The following is a 16,464-nucleotide window of genomic DNA, read 5'->3' on the forward strand; positions in this document are numbered from 1 at the left end:
CTCAATGTAACTGAATGTTTCTCAGTGGGACATGGATTTTTACTATTGAGTGCTGTTCTTAGATCTACCAGGCAGCTGTTATCTTGTGTTAGGGAGCTGCTATCTGGTTACCTTCCTATTGTTCTTTTGTTTGGCTGCTGGGGGGGGGGGGAAGGGAGGGGTGATATCACTCTAACTTGCAGTACAGCAGTAAAGAGTGATTGAAGTTTATCAGAGCACAAGTCACATGACTTGGGGCAGCTGGGAAATTGACAATATGTCTAGCCCCATGTCAGATTTCAAAATTGAATATAAAAAAATCAGTTTGCTCTTTTGAGAAATGGATTCAGTGCAGAATTCTGCTGGAGCAGCACTATTAACTGATTCATTTTGAAAAAATTTTTTTTTCCCATGACAGTATCCCTTTAAGCCTCTTAATATTAAAGAACAATATGTTAAAATGAATGCAAGTTAATAGGGGGGGGGGATAGTGATTCAGATAACTCTTTTTTTGGAAACAGGCTGCTTAAATCCAAACCTATCAGTATTATTTGACTAAGCCATAAACATTGTCTGTTATAAAAATTTAATCTTTGGATGTACGGCGATGTGCATAGAAGTAACATTATAAAAAAGAACATATATAATCCTTAGCAAGGTATTTCTAGCAGACATACAGTATGAAGAAGTTGTTTCTATGCAAATGTTGCCTTTATAAACAGTCTGTTAGCAGCCAGTAACAATGACATATGCAGATAAATGATTGACAGGAGCATCTATTTCTATGTTTTATCCTGATCTCTGCTTATATATCGGTCTCACTCCTTGCTGACATCTCAATGGCAAACACTTGTTCTGCTGCCAGTCTAAAGAGCCGTGCCTGTCTTCTATACAATATCATTTCACAGCTGATGAAGGCTGAACATGTATCCTCTCATTGTATTCTACTCCTTTTCCCTTTTAATTCATTCTTAAATGTATTGGAACGGCCTCTAATATCGCATTAGGCAGATAAGCAAATCCAATGAGTAAGAATATTAAATGGTATATAAAGACGCACTTAGATCTAAACCCAGAGAACAAAACTGTGATCACTGATAAATGAGCAAAGGGATCATTTGTTAAAGGGCATGTTAAGTCTAAAATAGAATAAGGCTAGAAATGCTGTATTTTGTATACTAAATATAAACATGAACTTACTGCACCACAAGCCTAATCAAACAAATAATTTATGCTTTCAAAGTTGGCTACAGGGGGTCACCATCTTGTAACTTTGTTATACATCTTTGCAAGACTAAGACTGTGCACATGCTCAGTGTGGTCTGGGCTGCTTAGGGATCGTCATAAACAAAGCTGCTTGAGTTCTGCATGGCTGGGAAGTAAGGCGGGGGCTCCCCCTGCTGTAAATAAGTATGATTGTTTCCCTGCTCAGCAGTTAGGGACCATCTGACAATTCCTATCCACAGCAGTAAATGAAGGGAGAATTTCACTGCATACAGTCAGGTTTCTTATAAAAACGGTACACATTTTTTAATTAAAGTATATTGGAGATAGGTTTCTTTTTCATTAAAGAAAGTAAAAATGGGATTTTATTTTTTGCCTTCACATGCCCTTTAAGGGCTCACCGGGTCGGGGGGGTTAACATTGACTTTATGCATTAAGCATACCTCCCAACATTCTATAAACGGAAAGAGGGACAAAAGAATTTGCTGCGAAAATATTTTGACCATCCCCCTTTTTGCGGCCACACCCCCTAATTACCATGCCCATTTTACAAAATTTGCCAGGTTATGAAAGTTTTAACACATTTCTGTAGTTTTAATGTTTTATTACAGTTTTACTAATGAAGGTGAATTGCATTTTAATTGCCCTGTGAGTCTAACTTCTCCCAAGAGACAAAACTGTTACAAATGTATCTTAAGTATCTATTCTGGGCTCTCTGCCAAGAGCCAATTAAGTTAGAAACGTATCTTTTTTTGGCAATTCAGTGCAGAGAAATTGGGACTTTCCAGTACAAACGCAGGACTGCGGGTTAAGCTGTCAAAAGAGGGACTGTCCCACTCAAAACGGGACAGTTGGGAGGTATGCTTTAAGGGAAACAAGATATTCCTTTTTTTTTAATTTCACTTTCTGTTGGAACAATATTCTTAAAGGAGAAGGAAAGTAATTGTTACTTGGGGTGCCATTTACTTACCTGACACCCTGGGCTGGTGCAGCTATCAGGAGAAAACTGCACTAGTCCAGGGTTATTCCAATAAGCACCACAGAGGGATCCTCTTCTTCTTCCTTCAAATTTCCCAGGACAGACGCATGCGCAGTAGAACAAAATAGCCGGCTTTTCGCTCTAATGTTCATGTGCAGCCGTGAGAAGAATGAAGATGCCGGTAGACAATCGCTCTATGGTGCTCGCTGGAATAAGTGATGGCATTTACTTACCTGACATCCTGGGTTGGTGCTTCTATCAGGAGAAAACTGCACTGGCTGGGGTGTCAGGTAAGTAAATGCCATCACTTACGGGTGCCTAACTTTTGGCACCCCAAGTATAACAGAACTTTCCTTCTCCTGTAAGGGATAAGCTGCCATCTTAAGTGGAGACATTTCAGAGGTGCCAACCCAGATTAAAAAGTGATATGGTGGCCACCCCAATTCTACCGTGACCCCATTATGCCCCAGTCCCACCCCTTTCTCTTCCGTGCTTCCTGCTCCACTACTTCGGAATATATCAGAGGATTTTAGGTGACGATTCTATGCATTTCAATGCACCAGCTAAGTTAAGGTCTGGGTGCAAATTACTCAGGAGACAGGCCTGTAACTGCTGGACACCAGGGGAAAGGGGCTTAAATCAGGGAAACTCCAGACAAATATGCAGGAGTTGACGTCTGACATTTATTCTTGGGTTGTCCAATATAAGGTTGGGCTGTGAGCTTCTGATTTATTGCTTCCCAGCATGGCGAACATCTTAACTTTTACCTAGATGTAAAAAGGTGTATAATAAAAGTAAATTACAAATCAAATATGAAATCCTAATTCTTTTTTTTTTCTAGTAAAACATCCCTACCTGTTATAAAGGAATTTAAAAATCTGTCAATCATATATTGCCTGCCCTGCCTCTATAACTCAGGCATAGAGGCAGGGCAGGCAATCACTTTAAATTTACATTCTGCACTTTCTAGATGTCACTGCCCTCCCTATGTTCCCCCTCCCTCCTTACTGTCTATAATTGTGTGGCCAGTCCCATTCTGGCACACGAAAATTCGGGGCAAAAAATTAGCCGGCGTCAAAAACGGACGCCGGCGTCAAAAACGGGTGTCGGCGTAAAAAAAACGGGCACTGGCATAAAAAACGGGCGCCGGCGTCAAAAACAAGACGTCGGCGCTGTTTCACGAATTTTTAGCCGTTTCGCGAATTTCGCGCGAAATTCATGAATTTTTCAACGAATCGAAAAGGTGCAAATTCGCCCATCACTAAAAATTGAGCCTTCCTGCTTGTTGTGATTGTAAATTCCAAGTCTGAACTAAACGAGATCTGAAAAATCTGAATAGTGCAAGTAAAATTCATTTTGTTTAACTAACACAACTGAAAAGTATTTGAGATTTATTTTTGGGTCCCATTTAATTTAAAAAAAAATGATATTTTAGGTCTCGGCTCATAAGGGGCAGTGTGTGGCGTCTGTAGATTTAAGCAAAGTGTCAAAGCACATCCAATGACTTTCCCATGAGTTTGTACAAACTAGAAAACAACTCTTCTCGGAAATACTTTGTACTTTTGACATATAATTTGTACTGTAGCTTCTTCCTTGGAATTTCATTCTTCCATTTGGTTCCTATTTATTTCTTTCATTTCCTACTTTTTTTGACTTACCCAATTGGCATTCTGACACTTGTAATATAAAAAAAAAAGAAAACAGTTGCTAGCGGTCCCTACATTATTGCTGATTTCTGGTCTACTTGTAGAAAACAAAATAGTAAATTCAAACAAATATATCTGCCACTGCCTACCAAATAACGTTAAAGTTGACCCGTCACCCAGATACACAAATCTGTATAATAAAAGTCCTTTTCAAATTAAACATGAAATCCAATTTCTATTTTTTATTAAAGTATTCATAGCTGGTGTAAGCTCATTTAAAAATTGCAGCTGTCAATCAAATATTGTCTGCCCCTCCTCTATGCCCTGGGCATAGAGGCGGGGCAGGCAATTACTTTCACTTTCAGCACTTCCTAGATGTCACTGCTCTCCCCACATTCCCCCGTTCTCTTTACCATTTAATTGTGTAGCCAGGACATGGGGATGGACATCAGGTCCCCCATTCTGGTGCACAAACAAGATTCTGAGATGATACAAGACTTGTCTTAATAACAGTGTCCACAAAATGGCTCCTGCCTGCTTGTTATAATTATGAATTCCCAGACTGAAGGAAACAAGATTCAAATAATTGATATAATGTAATTAAAGTTCATTTTGCTTGACTAATGTGATAAAATAGGATTTTGAATATTTTTTTTTTGGGTGACGGGTCCCCTTTAATAAAGTTTTCAGAACCCATTTCTACTGGCACTGCAGGGGTGATCTACTTTGACCCCTGGCACAAGAAAAAAGCACTAAGGGGTGAAAGAGCGTGCCCCTTAGTAGTCATTTAAAAACTACTTTCAATTGGGGCCTGCACTCTGTATCTAGTTATAGACTGGAAATTTCATGCTAAATACAGACAGCAGCACCAGATGTCACTGGGTTCCACTGTGACTTGTACCCGACTGAAGCTCCTTAATTTAAATGCCTGATTGACAAGTTCAAAGAAGGTTAGGGGACAGATGCCTACATGCACCCCTGTGCCCAACTCATGAATGATGCTAAACGCTGATGGTGTACGGTATTTATGGGGGGAATGTTGCAGTATTTATCAGGGGTAACACAGGTCTCTGTGGTGGTTGGGCTTATTAAACAGTTATCACTGTTATAAGGATTTTAGTAGGTTTAGAACTGGATTAAGTTATGGTTGAGGGAATTATTTACATCAGAGAATTTTCAAAGTTTTATGATATGGCACAGTTATAGTGTCAGACTTGTAGGAGTGGGGAGAAAAGGCTAAGAATGGAAACAATATGTCCACTGCACAAATTTGGCATAAACTGTATATATGCTTATATAGAGCTATCTTGGGAAACAGTCCAAATAGGGGAATTGCCCTGGCACCCTAAAGCGCAGAAGTTATGGGTTGGAAGAGCAGAGGAGAGCAGATACTGCAAGATGCAGACAATAATGCAAGATGGAAGCAGTAGGGCAAAAAGGAGACACTAGAAGATATGGCTGTAGTAGGGCTGGGTGGTGGCATAAGGGCAATAAACTAAGAGATATGAATATAGTAGGGAAAGATGGTGGCAGCAGGGCAAGTAGTAGACACTAAGAGATATGGCTATAGTAGGGATGGATGGCTGACAATATGGCAAGAAGGAGACATGACTGTAGTAGGGATGAATGGTGACAGTATGGCAAGAAGGAGACACTAGGAGACATGACTGTAGTAGGATTGGATGGTGGCAGTATGGAAAGAAGGAAACACTAGGAGACATAAATAAAGTAGGACTGGATGGTGGCAGTATGCAAAATGCAAAGGTGACAGTAGGGCAAGATAGTGGCAGTAGGACAAGCAGTAGGACAAGCAGTAGGACAAGAAGGCGGCACTAAGAGATATTACTATAGAAGGGCTGTATGGTAGCAGCATAGCAAGAAGGAGACACTAGGAGACATGACTGTAGTAGGGCTGGATAGAGGCAGTATAGAAAGAATGAGACACTAGGAGACATGAAGATTGTAGGGCTGGATAGTGGCAGTATAGAAAGAAGGAGACACTAGGAGATATGAATGCAGTAGCATGGTGGTGGCAGTATGAAAACAGGAGACACTAGGAGACATGAATATAGTAGGGCTGGATGGGGCAGTATAGCAAGGAGGAGACAACAGGAGACATGACTGCAGTAGGGATGGATGGTAACAGTGTAGCAAAAAGGAGACACTAGAGAACATGACTATAGTAGAACTGGGTGGTGGCACTATAGCAAGAAGGAGACACTAGGAGACATGAATATAGCATATGGGGTTTACCTTGACGTGGTATGGTGGCTTTTCAACTTTATGATCATAACTTTGTAACTAAAAACCCCTGTTTCTGTAAACACATGCACTTGCATTTATACTGAATTATTTATGAGACAGGGGCCCAGGGAAGTGCATTGTAAGTAGCACTTCCATTATACTTAAATATACTTTGATTTAGCCTTATGAGTGCTTCCACAACCCCCCTATTTTGTACATTGTATTAGCCTGAAGCTGTGGCTTAGCTTCATGTGGTTTTTAATAGCACCCCATACCCACCCCTATATACTAATGGTGGTCCTATGCTTTTAAATATGGGTGTTGGTTTGGGCAATCTCTCTCTCTTAAAAGCCTTAACTGGCGGGGGAGGATCTAGGCTCCAGAGTGAAACCAATGTTCCACAAACACTGAATACAGGTAATGCTATTATGCAGAGAATTGTCTTTTTATATTATGACCTGAGAATAAACAAGTTAGGGACCGCCATATGGGGTTTAACTTGACGTGGTATGGTGGCTTTTCAACTTTATGATCATAACTTTGTAACTAAAAACCCCTGTTTCTGTAAACACATGCACTTGCATTTATACTGAATTACTTATGAGACAGGGGCCCAGGGAAGTGCATTGTAAGTAGCACTTCCATTATACTTAAATATACTTTGATTTAGCCTTATGAGTGCTTCCACAACCCCCCTAGTATGAAAACAGGAGACACTAGGAGACATGAATATAGTAGGGCTGGATAGGGGCAGTATAGCAAGGAGGAGACAACAGGAGACATGACTGCAGTAGGGATGGATGGTAACAGTGTAGCAAAAAGGAGACACTAGAGAACATGACTATAGTAGAACTGGGTGGTGGCACTATAGCAAGAAGGAGACACTAGGAGACATGAATATAGCAGAGATGGATGGGTCAGTATGGAAAGGAGACAGTAGGGCAACATGACAAGAGAAAAGAAAAACTGAGACCGTAACGTGAGACAGCAACAGACAGTAAGGTAATATTGAGACAGTAGCCTTGTGTTGCTGAAGCCAGCCCTGAGTATTTAATATGATGTTAAAAGGAAATGGCGGATTTACTATACGATGTGGCGACAGTAGAACATTTACCATCACATTACAGTATCCCAGCTGTAAATTTCCCTTTGCCTGTGGTGAACACACGTCTTGTAAAGCAGTCACAAGAGATTAGCATAAGTGCCAAGCTATCTGTACGAGTGCGGAGACTTCTCACATCAAGTTTAAAATCAGAAGCGTTACAAGTATCAAGGTAACCAGTGCCTCTCCAGATCAGCTGTGCTTGAAGTTTCAGAGGAACTCAGGCGTGTTTTGATTCTTCCCATGATTTATCACTTTACATAGACATCTCGCCTGGTACAGGTCAATAAAATAACATTGAGTTTAACAAGACGTTTACTGAGGGTCTGAGCCAAGATAAGTCTTTCATGTGCCAAATCTGAAAAATGCAATGTCAGCATAACAGAATCCATTAAAGCCATAATGACACTTAAAATATATATGCGTGTTTTTGTAAAGGGTAAATAAACTCTTCCAGAGACAAATCAGGAATGTCTGCATACCTGCATTTTTAATGGACACTTCCTTCCTTTCCTGTATTCAATGTTCCTGATATACATGGGCTCCATAAAACGAAATAGTCTATTGGTCCCAATGTTATAATTAAAATACATACATATATGATACAAACAAATACATATTAATACTCATGCCAGCACCAGGGCCCAGATATTTCCTTAGCGCCCCGGGTGGGAAAGCCCTTAGCCTGGGGATGCACCAAATTCATAATGTTTGGATTCAGCCAAATACCGAACCATCCACAAAAGATTCAGCTAAATACCAACAGGAATCTGAAGCCAAATTTCCATTGTCCGATTTGAGAAAAATTTAAAAAATTGTATAAATCGCAGATAAAAAAATTATAACATTCAGTTGTCCACAGCTTTAAAGGACACTTATTGAAAAAAAGTATTGCTTCCCCATAGGAGGTTCATGTTAACAGCACCATGATTGGGGGAAACAATAGTACTTTTGCAAGAAGAGCACCCTATTATGTTACCTACTGGTGCAGACAGTCCAAGGGATCTATAATTATGCACATATGTATGATGTAGGATCTGGTTAGGGTTGCCACCTGTGGGTTTGGAATGAACAATCCAGGTTCCAAACTCTCTACATATTTTTTAAGATTGTAAAAACCAGCAAGAAATCCACCCAACTGCATCTCAATGATACCATAACACCTGCCCTGGACATCACAATCCTGCCCCGAAATATCAGTGTGGCCACCCCAATGTCACTGATGCTGCCCTGTTCCCCAACATTATCCACCCAACCCTCTGCCCAGGTTTTAACCACCAGAAAAGGTAGGAACCTTAGATTCAGTGACACATCTTGAGCAAGGCAGTGTAGGGGCCAATCATTTTTACAAAAACATACCAACATTTTGGAAATAGAAAGAGGGATACAAATATTTGGCCATGCCCATTTTTGTGGCCACACCCCCTAATTACCATGTTCCTTTTACAAAATTTGGCAGGTAATGAAAGTTTAAACACATTTTTGTGGTTTTAATGTTATTATTACAGTTTTGCTAATGAAGGTGAATTGCCCTTAAGGGTCAGGCCACACAAACAGATTCGGGGAGATTAGTCACCCGAGCAACAAATCTCCTCTACTTCGGGGCGACAATCTCCCCGAACTGCCTTCCCCCCTGCCCTCCGCCGGCTAAAATTTAAATCACCTCGGGGAAGGCACACGCGGCGGTTCGTTTTCCGAAGTTGCCCGAATCTGCTCGTGTGGCCAGACCCTTAAGCTGCAAGTCACAATTTCCCCAAGAGACCTGCTTATCTTAAATTCTTACAATTTCTTCTTTGTTTATCTTAAATTGTTACAAAAATATCAAAGTACACCTGCTGAGAGTTCTGGGCTCTCTGACAAAAGCCAATTAGGTTTTAGAAACTTTGTATCTTTTTCTGGCAGTTTAATATCTGGACATTTCAGTAACAATCCGGGTTAAGCTGTCAAAATCGGGACTGTCCTGAAAAATGTGACAGTTGGGAGGTATGCAAAAATACTCCCCATCTGGAGCTGGCTCTGTTAGCTCTTGTGTGATATGTGAATATGACTTTAAGGATTCATATACAATTCAGGGATACTGTCATGGGAAAAACGCATCAGTTAATAGTGCTGCTCCAGCAGAATTCTGCCCTGAAATCCGTTTCTCAAAAGAGCAAACAGATTTTTTAAAATTTAATTTTGAAATCTGACATGGGGCTAGACATATTGTCAGTTTCCCAGCAGCCCCAGTCATGTAACTTGTGCTCTGATAAACTTTAGTCACTGCTGTACTGCAAGTTGGAATGATATCACCAAATAGCAGCTCCCATAACAACTGCCTGGTAGATCTAAGAACAGCACTCAATAGTAAAATCCAGGTCCCACTGCAACACATTCAACACAGAAAGCAGTTCCAGTGCTGGCTCTTTCTGAAACACATGACCAGGCAACATGACCTGAGATGCACCTACACACCAATATTACAACTAAAAAAAATACACTTATTGGTTCAGAAATGAAATTTTATATTGTAGAGTGAATTATTTGCAGTGTAAACAGTGTAATTTAGAAATAAACACTACATAAACATCATAACAGAATCCCTTTAACACTTCTACAGTCCGGGATAAAGTGCTAGGGCTGAGTTCTGGGCATGGCTGGTAGGAAGGAGCAATAACTCCTGTCTGTTTATCTTCTACAGTCCAGTATGCAGGGTAAATGCCATTAGCACTGTACAATATCAACTGACACTATTTTATGTACACAGTCACACACACTATATTTCCATACACACTACTTATACACATTAAAGGGCATGTAAAGTCTAAAATAGAATAAGGCTAGAAATGCTGTATTTTGTATACTAAATATAAACATGAACTTACTGCACCACAAGCCTAATCAAACAAATAATTTATGCTTTCAAAGTTGGCTACAGGGGGTCACCATCTTGTAACTTTGTTAAACTTCTTTGCAAGACTAAGACTGTGCACATGCTCAGTGTGGTCTGGGCTGCTTAGGGATCATCATAAACAAAGCTGCTTGAGTTCTGCATGGCTGGGAAGTAAGGCGGGGGCTCTCCCTGCTGTTCATTAGTATGATTGTTTCCCTGCTCCGCAGTTAGGGACCCTCTGACAATTCCTATCCACAGCAATAAATGAAGGGAGAATTTCACTGCATACAGTCAGGTTTCTTATAAAAAGGGTACACATTTTTAAATTAAATTATATTGGAGACAGGTTTCTTTTTCATTAAAGAAAGTAAAAATGGGATTTAATTCTTTTGCCTTTACGTGCCCTTTAACTACTTTTTTTAAAAAAAAAAATAAGTACAAAAACCAGTTCCACAACAAAGCAATTCATCTTGCAAATCAATCCCACAGTTACCAGCAAAGTGCACGGCTGAGCTCAATGACTATGCAGCTAGCGATGGATCTAAAAGCATTCACTATGCAGTCACACAGTCTCACTGCAGGGGAGCACAAGCCGTGTACATAGGCTAGCACCCAGTGGTGAGATACCGGCAACTGCAAAGATATCAGCAGCATCGACCCGCGTGGAGTGGCGCCCACAAAACAGTAAATATCCGTCGCTCCCCGATAACAATACCCATGCTCCAAAGAACAATCATGCTTTTAATTCATAATGGGTAGAAGAGAAAACGTGTATTTGTTAGATGACTGTTTCTCTTCCTTTTCCCTTGCAAAACAGCAGTACCTTCCTGCTTTTCAGAAGTCCAGATAGTTATCTTTATCATGGAACATTAGGTCATGTGGGTCACAGATGGAAGTTCAATTTCACACAATGTGTTACATACAAAACAGTGCACAAGATTGCATTACATAAGATTTTCTAAACTGTCACAGATAGTTTGATCCATTAGTTGCTGCTGGTTCTTCGGCCCCTAGTGAACACACTCCCCCACTTGAAGATTTACACTGATACAATTCCATACATTAGTTGCTGGCAAAGCAGGAACCAGTTCAATAGGGAAATGGTGACAACTAATGTATAAAATGCCAACTTTGTAGAGGGTCAGAGAAGCTTCAGCAATGGGGGGGGGATAGAAGAAATGATTATAAAAACCTTCATGGAATAAAACTATAAAAATACAGTATTTATGTGTCATGTTCAAAAGGGAAGTGCTGTAACTGTCACTAATAACACTTGCACTAGGCCAGTGAAAAGTGAAATTACAGGACGCAAATAGGGGTACGACAGTCCTATAACACTTCATACAACTTGCAGGCCTTTTGCTACTAAAAGGTGGCCTTTTGCCACCTTTTCTAAAAAAAAAATTACCGGCTGGGGGGAGGGGAGACAAAAGGGGGTGGAGCCACATACTATGCTGCAAAGGGGGGCAGAGCCACACACAGTGCCACAAAAGGGAGCGGAGCAACATGCGCGGTGGCCAGAAGCCTGAAAAAAAAAGGTAAGTTCTGAGCGAATTGGGGGCGGGCCAAGGACTTTTTTTTAAGAGTATTACAAATTACCGCCAACTGCATTTGTAATACTGGCCCCAGCCTTGGCAGGTGTTTTACAGGCTAGGCCGATAAAATACCGGCCGGGTGGCAACCCTAGCTATTAATGGATGGCAACTCCCAGAACCTCCGCTGAAGGCTGCCTGGGAGTTGTAGCTCAACCACCGCTGATGGAATAAAAGTTGGAATGTTCCACTTTATCAAAGAATAATGGGGCTTGTAGAAGTCTATTTTTATTTGGGCTGTTCCAGTGCAATAGGCAACACTGGATAAAAGTACTAATAAAACATTATATGTGTGTGAGTCATTATATTACATTACTGATATCCAGGCTGTCCGTCTCTCCCACCGGCTCTTGTAAGATAACTCCTGGGGGCAGATTTACTAAAGGGTGAAGTGACTAACGCTGGCAATGATTCGCCAGTGTTACCACTTTGACGATTTACTAACGGGCGCAGCCGTAACTTTGCTATTGAATGAGACAGGCGCTAGCGTTCATTCGCACTCTATCGCCAGGCAAATCTGCAAATTCACTAAGATACGGATTTTACTGAACGTTGCTTCTTTCGCCAGACTCGCCTTCACCAGCTCAGACCAGGTGAAGTACATTGGAGTGCATAGATCTTCCTCAATCTTCTGTTACTTACATAATATTTTTAGTGGAAAAAGTATCTAAGTCCCAAAAAACTCTGGTGTCTTTTCCTTTTTACAGAGTGATAGGCTGCAAAGGTCCTTAAAAAATTTTTTTTGTTAACTAGGTTCCCCCTACATTTTCTAACATATGGAACATTAACTATACAGTGGGCTCATGTGTAGGGCATTATAACTAGGGATGCACTGAATCCAGGATTCGGTTCGGGATTCGGCCAGGATTCGGCCTTTTCCAGCAGGATTCAGATTCGGCCGAATCCTTCTGCCAGGCCGAACAGAATCCGAATCCTAATTTGCATATGCATATTAGGGACGGGGAGGGAAATCGCCTGACTTTTTGTCACAAAACATGGAAGTAAACAATGTTTTCTTCTTAATTTGCATATGCAAATTAGGATTCGGATTCGGTTCGGTATTCGGCCGAATCTTTCACAAAGGATTCGGGGGTTTGGCCGAATCCAAAATAGTGGATTCGGTGCATCCCTAATATTTTCTTTATTAAAGTTCCCTGGACGAGTGTAATGTAATGTATTTGCTGCAATATATCCGTTCATTCAATGTTAAATTTCCCTCCATATGCAAATTAGCCTGAGCGAAGACCTCTAACAAAGTTGCGCTAGGCAGAATTAAACACTAGCGCATCTTCGCTTTGATTGCCGAAGTAACGATATCCAAAATTCACCAGCATTCGGCGTATTTTAGTAAATTAGCGCTGTTTGAGCGAATTTTTGCCTGGCGAAGTGTTGCGAAGTGTTGCGATGGCTGCGAAGCCGTCGTTGGCGAATTTTTGCTGCTTAGTAAATTTACCCCCTGGTGTCAATAGAAACTGTAATGAGTTGTTTTTCCAACAATAGCTAAAAGACCACATCTTATTTCCCAAATTGGGCCTTCACTTTTCAACCCCTTCCTTTCTATATCTGCACAATGTCTGGTGTTTGAGTCTGGCAGCTGAGTAATTCAGGTGCAGAATCTAAACTGGTACAATTGTGCAACATTTAGTTGATACAATTAGTTGTTACATTTCTCAGCAGCCTCTCTGGAGTATTAGCAACTATTGTATCAATTCTAACAGCTGCCTGTAAATGAAATTCAGAGATTCTGTATCAACTAAATGTATCAATTTAGAACAGTTTACAGGGTCAGCGACCCCCCCCCGAGCTACTTTAGAAGGTGAAAAATTACACTTCATGCTTCAATATTAGAAAAACAGTGACAAATAGAAAATAAAAAGTAATTGGAAAAAAATCTTTATTTCTGGTGAACTATCTGAAAACAACTAGTTTTTTAAAGGTGAACAACCCCTTTAACTTGTGCCATATACACAGCACTGCCTAATATCACAAATGAGAGTTTAATTCTCACATAAGGCATTATGGGTAGAGACATGCAAATTGCTCCAGAACAGCTGGTTTAATACATATTTGGCCAAAGGCACATAAAGGAGTGATTTACATGTCTCCACCTATAATGTCTTAACTTTCATTTTTGGTATTAAGGCAGTGCTGTGTATATGACACGAGACAAGTGAATATCTTCTGTTTTCAGAAGAGCTTATGTTGCTTATGTGTCCTAGTGAGAGTCAATCAGTACAGTTGTGAGTCTGGATATATATGTGTGTGTGAGGCAGTGATAATGGCAAGAACTCTGTGTGCTTCCCCGGGGTGTACTGGCTGGTAGAAGTGAGTGCATCTGCGCAACATGTGTATCTTGGGAACATGAGCCCCAGTCAATCACGTCTGTGCACATTCAGAACATGGCAGCCCCTCCACTGCACCCGTCACACAAAGCTACACTCCACTCATAACATCTGATAGTAGCTACACTCCACTCATAACATCTGATAGTAGCTACACTCCACTCATAACATCTGATAGTAGCCACACAGTGCACAGGAAAAACTTCCTCCACCCTCGTACTGCTTTACTCTTTAGTGTCATATAAAGAGTGCATAAAAAAACAAATCAGGATTTTAAGATTTGTTCTGTTTTGTGTGTGTGTGTTGTGTGCAGCTGTGGACAAATATATATTGCAATTTGTGCCTATGGTGCAGCCAGAGTTGTGTATATAGTACTACAGTTATTGTTTCTACACTGCAGAGAAGGTATTTATACAGTACAGCCAAAGTTGCAGTAAGAGTTGTGTAAATAAGCAGCGAGTGAATTGTATAGTACTTGTCGTATTGTATATACAGTACAGCATGTGTCTATGTGCAGCCGTAAGGACTGTAAGTGAGGTGGGTGCCAGGGTGCTGTATCTATACAGTGTAATATAGGCAAGGACTGCAAGTGAGGTGGGTGCCAGGGTGCTTTAAGAATAAAGAGCAACATGTGAGACGTGTAAGTTTGAGTAAGGTGTTAATGTGTGTATGTGTGTGTGTATATATATATATATATATATATATATATATATATATATATATATATATATATATATATATATATATAGATATATAGATATATATATATATATATATATATATATAGTGTAGTATCAGAGTATTGGCCCAGTGACTAATATGACTATGTGAGTTGGGTGCCAGGGTGGTATTTGAGAATACAGCAGTATGTGGCCTGTGTGCCAGAGCTGTAAATGTGACTTGGGTGCCAGGGTGCTATTTGTATATAGAGCAGTGTGTGTCCCTTGTGCCAGAGCTTAAAGTGTGACTTGAGTGCAAGGGTGATATAAGTATAAAGAGTAATTTGTGGCTCTTGTTGTAAATGGGTAGTGAGTATATAGAGTATGTATATGGGTAGTAGTGAGTAAATAGAGGAGTATGTATATGGGTAATGAGTAAATAGAGGACTATGTATATGGGTAATGAGTAAATAGAGGAGTATATATATGGGTAGTGAGTATATAGAGGAGTATGTATATGGGTAGTAGTGAGTAAATAGAGGAGTATGTATATGGGTAGTAGTGAGTATATAGAGGAGTATGTATATGGGTAGTAGTGAGTAAGTAGAGGAGTATGTATGTGGGTCGTAGTGAGTAAATAGAGGAGTATGTATATGGGTAGTAGTGAGTATATAGAGGAGTATGTATATGGGTAGTAGTGAGTAAGTAGAGGAGTATGTATGTGGGTAGTAAATAGAGGAGTATGTATGTGGGTTGTAGTGAGTAAATAGAGGAGTATGTATATGGGTAGTAGTGAGTTAATAGAGGAGTATGTATATGGGTAGTAAATAGAGGAGTATGTATATGGGTAGTAAATAGAGGAGTATGTATGTGGGTAGTAGTGAGTAAATAGAGGAGTATGTATATGGGTAGTAAATAGAGAAGTATGTATGTGGGTAGTAGTGAATAAATAGAGGAGTATGTATATGGGTAGTGAGTAAATAGAGGAGTATGTATGTGGGTAGTAGTGAGTAAATAGAGGAGTATGTATATGGGTAGTAAATAGAGTATGTATGTGGGTAGTAGTGAGTAAATAGAGGAGTATGTATATGGGTAGTAAATAGAGGAGTATGTATATGGCCAGTGAGTATATAGAGGAGTATATAAGGGGGGGCTGTAAGAATGTCCCATAAGAGACAGTGAGGGGGGTGGGGGGAGGAGGAGACAGGAGAGGGGAGTGGAAGTGACTGGGAAATGCCACTTGTGCCCCCCTAGTTGTAGTCCCGCTGCTCTAACCGATTCTCCGCACAGCTCAGCACGTGTTGGCGCAAAGACCCACTCATTGGTGCAGCTTTCCTACCTGGTGTGAGGGGGGTCGGGGTTGTGTCCGAGTCGGTGCCGGTGCAGAGCGGGGCAGTTAAAGTGATCAGTAAGTCCGAGCTCTCTGTCACACAGTCCCGCTTCTCACGCTACAGGGGAACAGTCCGACCCTCTCGGCTCCCGCCGCGTTCTCTCGTCTCCTTGTGCCTCTGAGGATCAGGGGGAAGCGCTAAGGGTCGCCGCCTTTTCTTGCCAGCTCGGGCTGCTGCTGCCCCTTCACTAGTGGGAAAGCCTGTGCTTGTCATTCGGCTGGAGCTGCACGTCGCCCTCTACAGGACAATACTGATCATTGCAGGCTCAGCAGTAGCGAATGGAAAGCGGACGAGGAAAGTCTAGAGCGGGGCCAGACTGGAGCCCTGACCTTTAGCTCTTTATTACTGGCAAATACGGGCTAGTCGGACTGACACTTACCTGCTGCTGATGCCGGGCTCCATATTGGGCTACAGAAACATCGCCATGTGCTCTT

At 41.0% G+C, this 16,464-nt stretch overlaps 1 protein-coding gene across 1 annotated transcript in view; it reads right to left on the reverse strand.

Moving 5' to 3' along the window:
- ghr.S (growth hormone receptor S homeolog) overlaps positions 1-16,238 on the reverse strand; it is a 277,152-nt gene extending 260,914 nt beyond the window's left edge. Inside the window, exon 1 of the mRNA XM_018244502.2 lies at positions 15,979-16,238. The gene's annotated coding sequence lies outside the window, so the exon portion shown is untranslated. The remainder of the gene's footprint in view (positions 1-15,978) is intronic.
- Between the last annotated feature and the right edge of the window lie 226 nt (positions 16,239-16,464).

This window comes from Xenopus laevis, chromosome 1S (genome assembly GCF_017654675.1).
Source record: "Xenopus laevis strain J_2021 chromosome 1S, Xenopus_laevis_v10.1, whole genome shotgun sequence".
In the NCBI taxonomy this organism is placed as follows: domain Eukaryota; kingdom Metazoa; phylum Chordata; class Amphibia; order Anura; family Pipidae; genus Xenopus; species Xenopus laevis.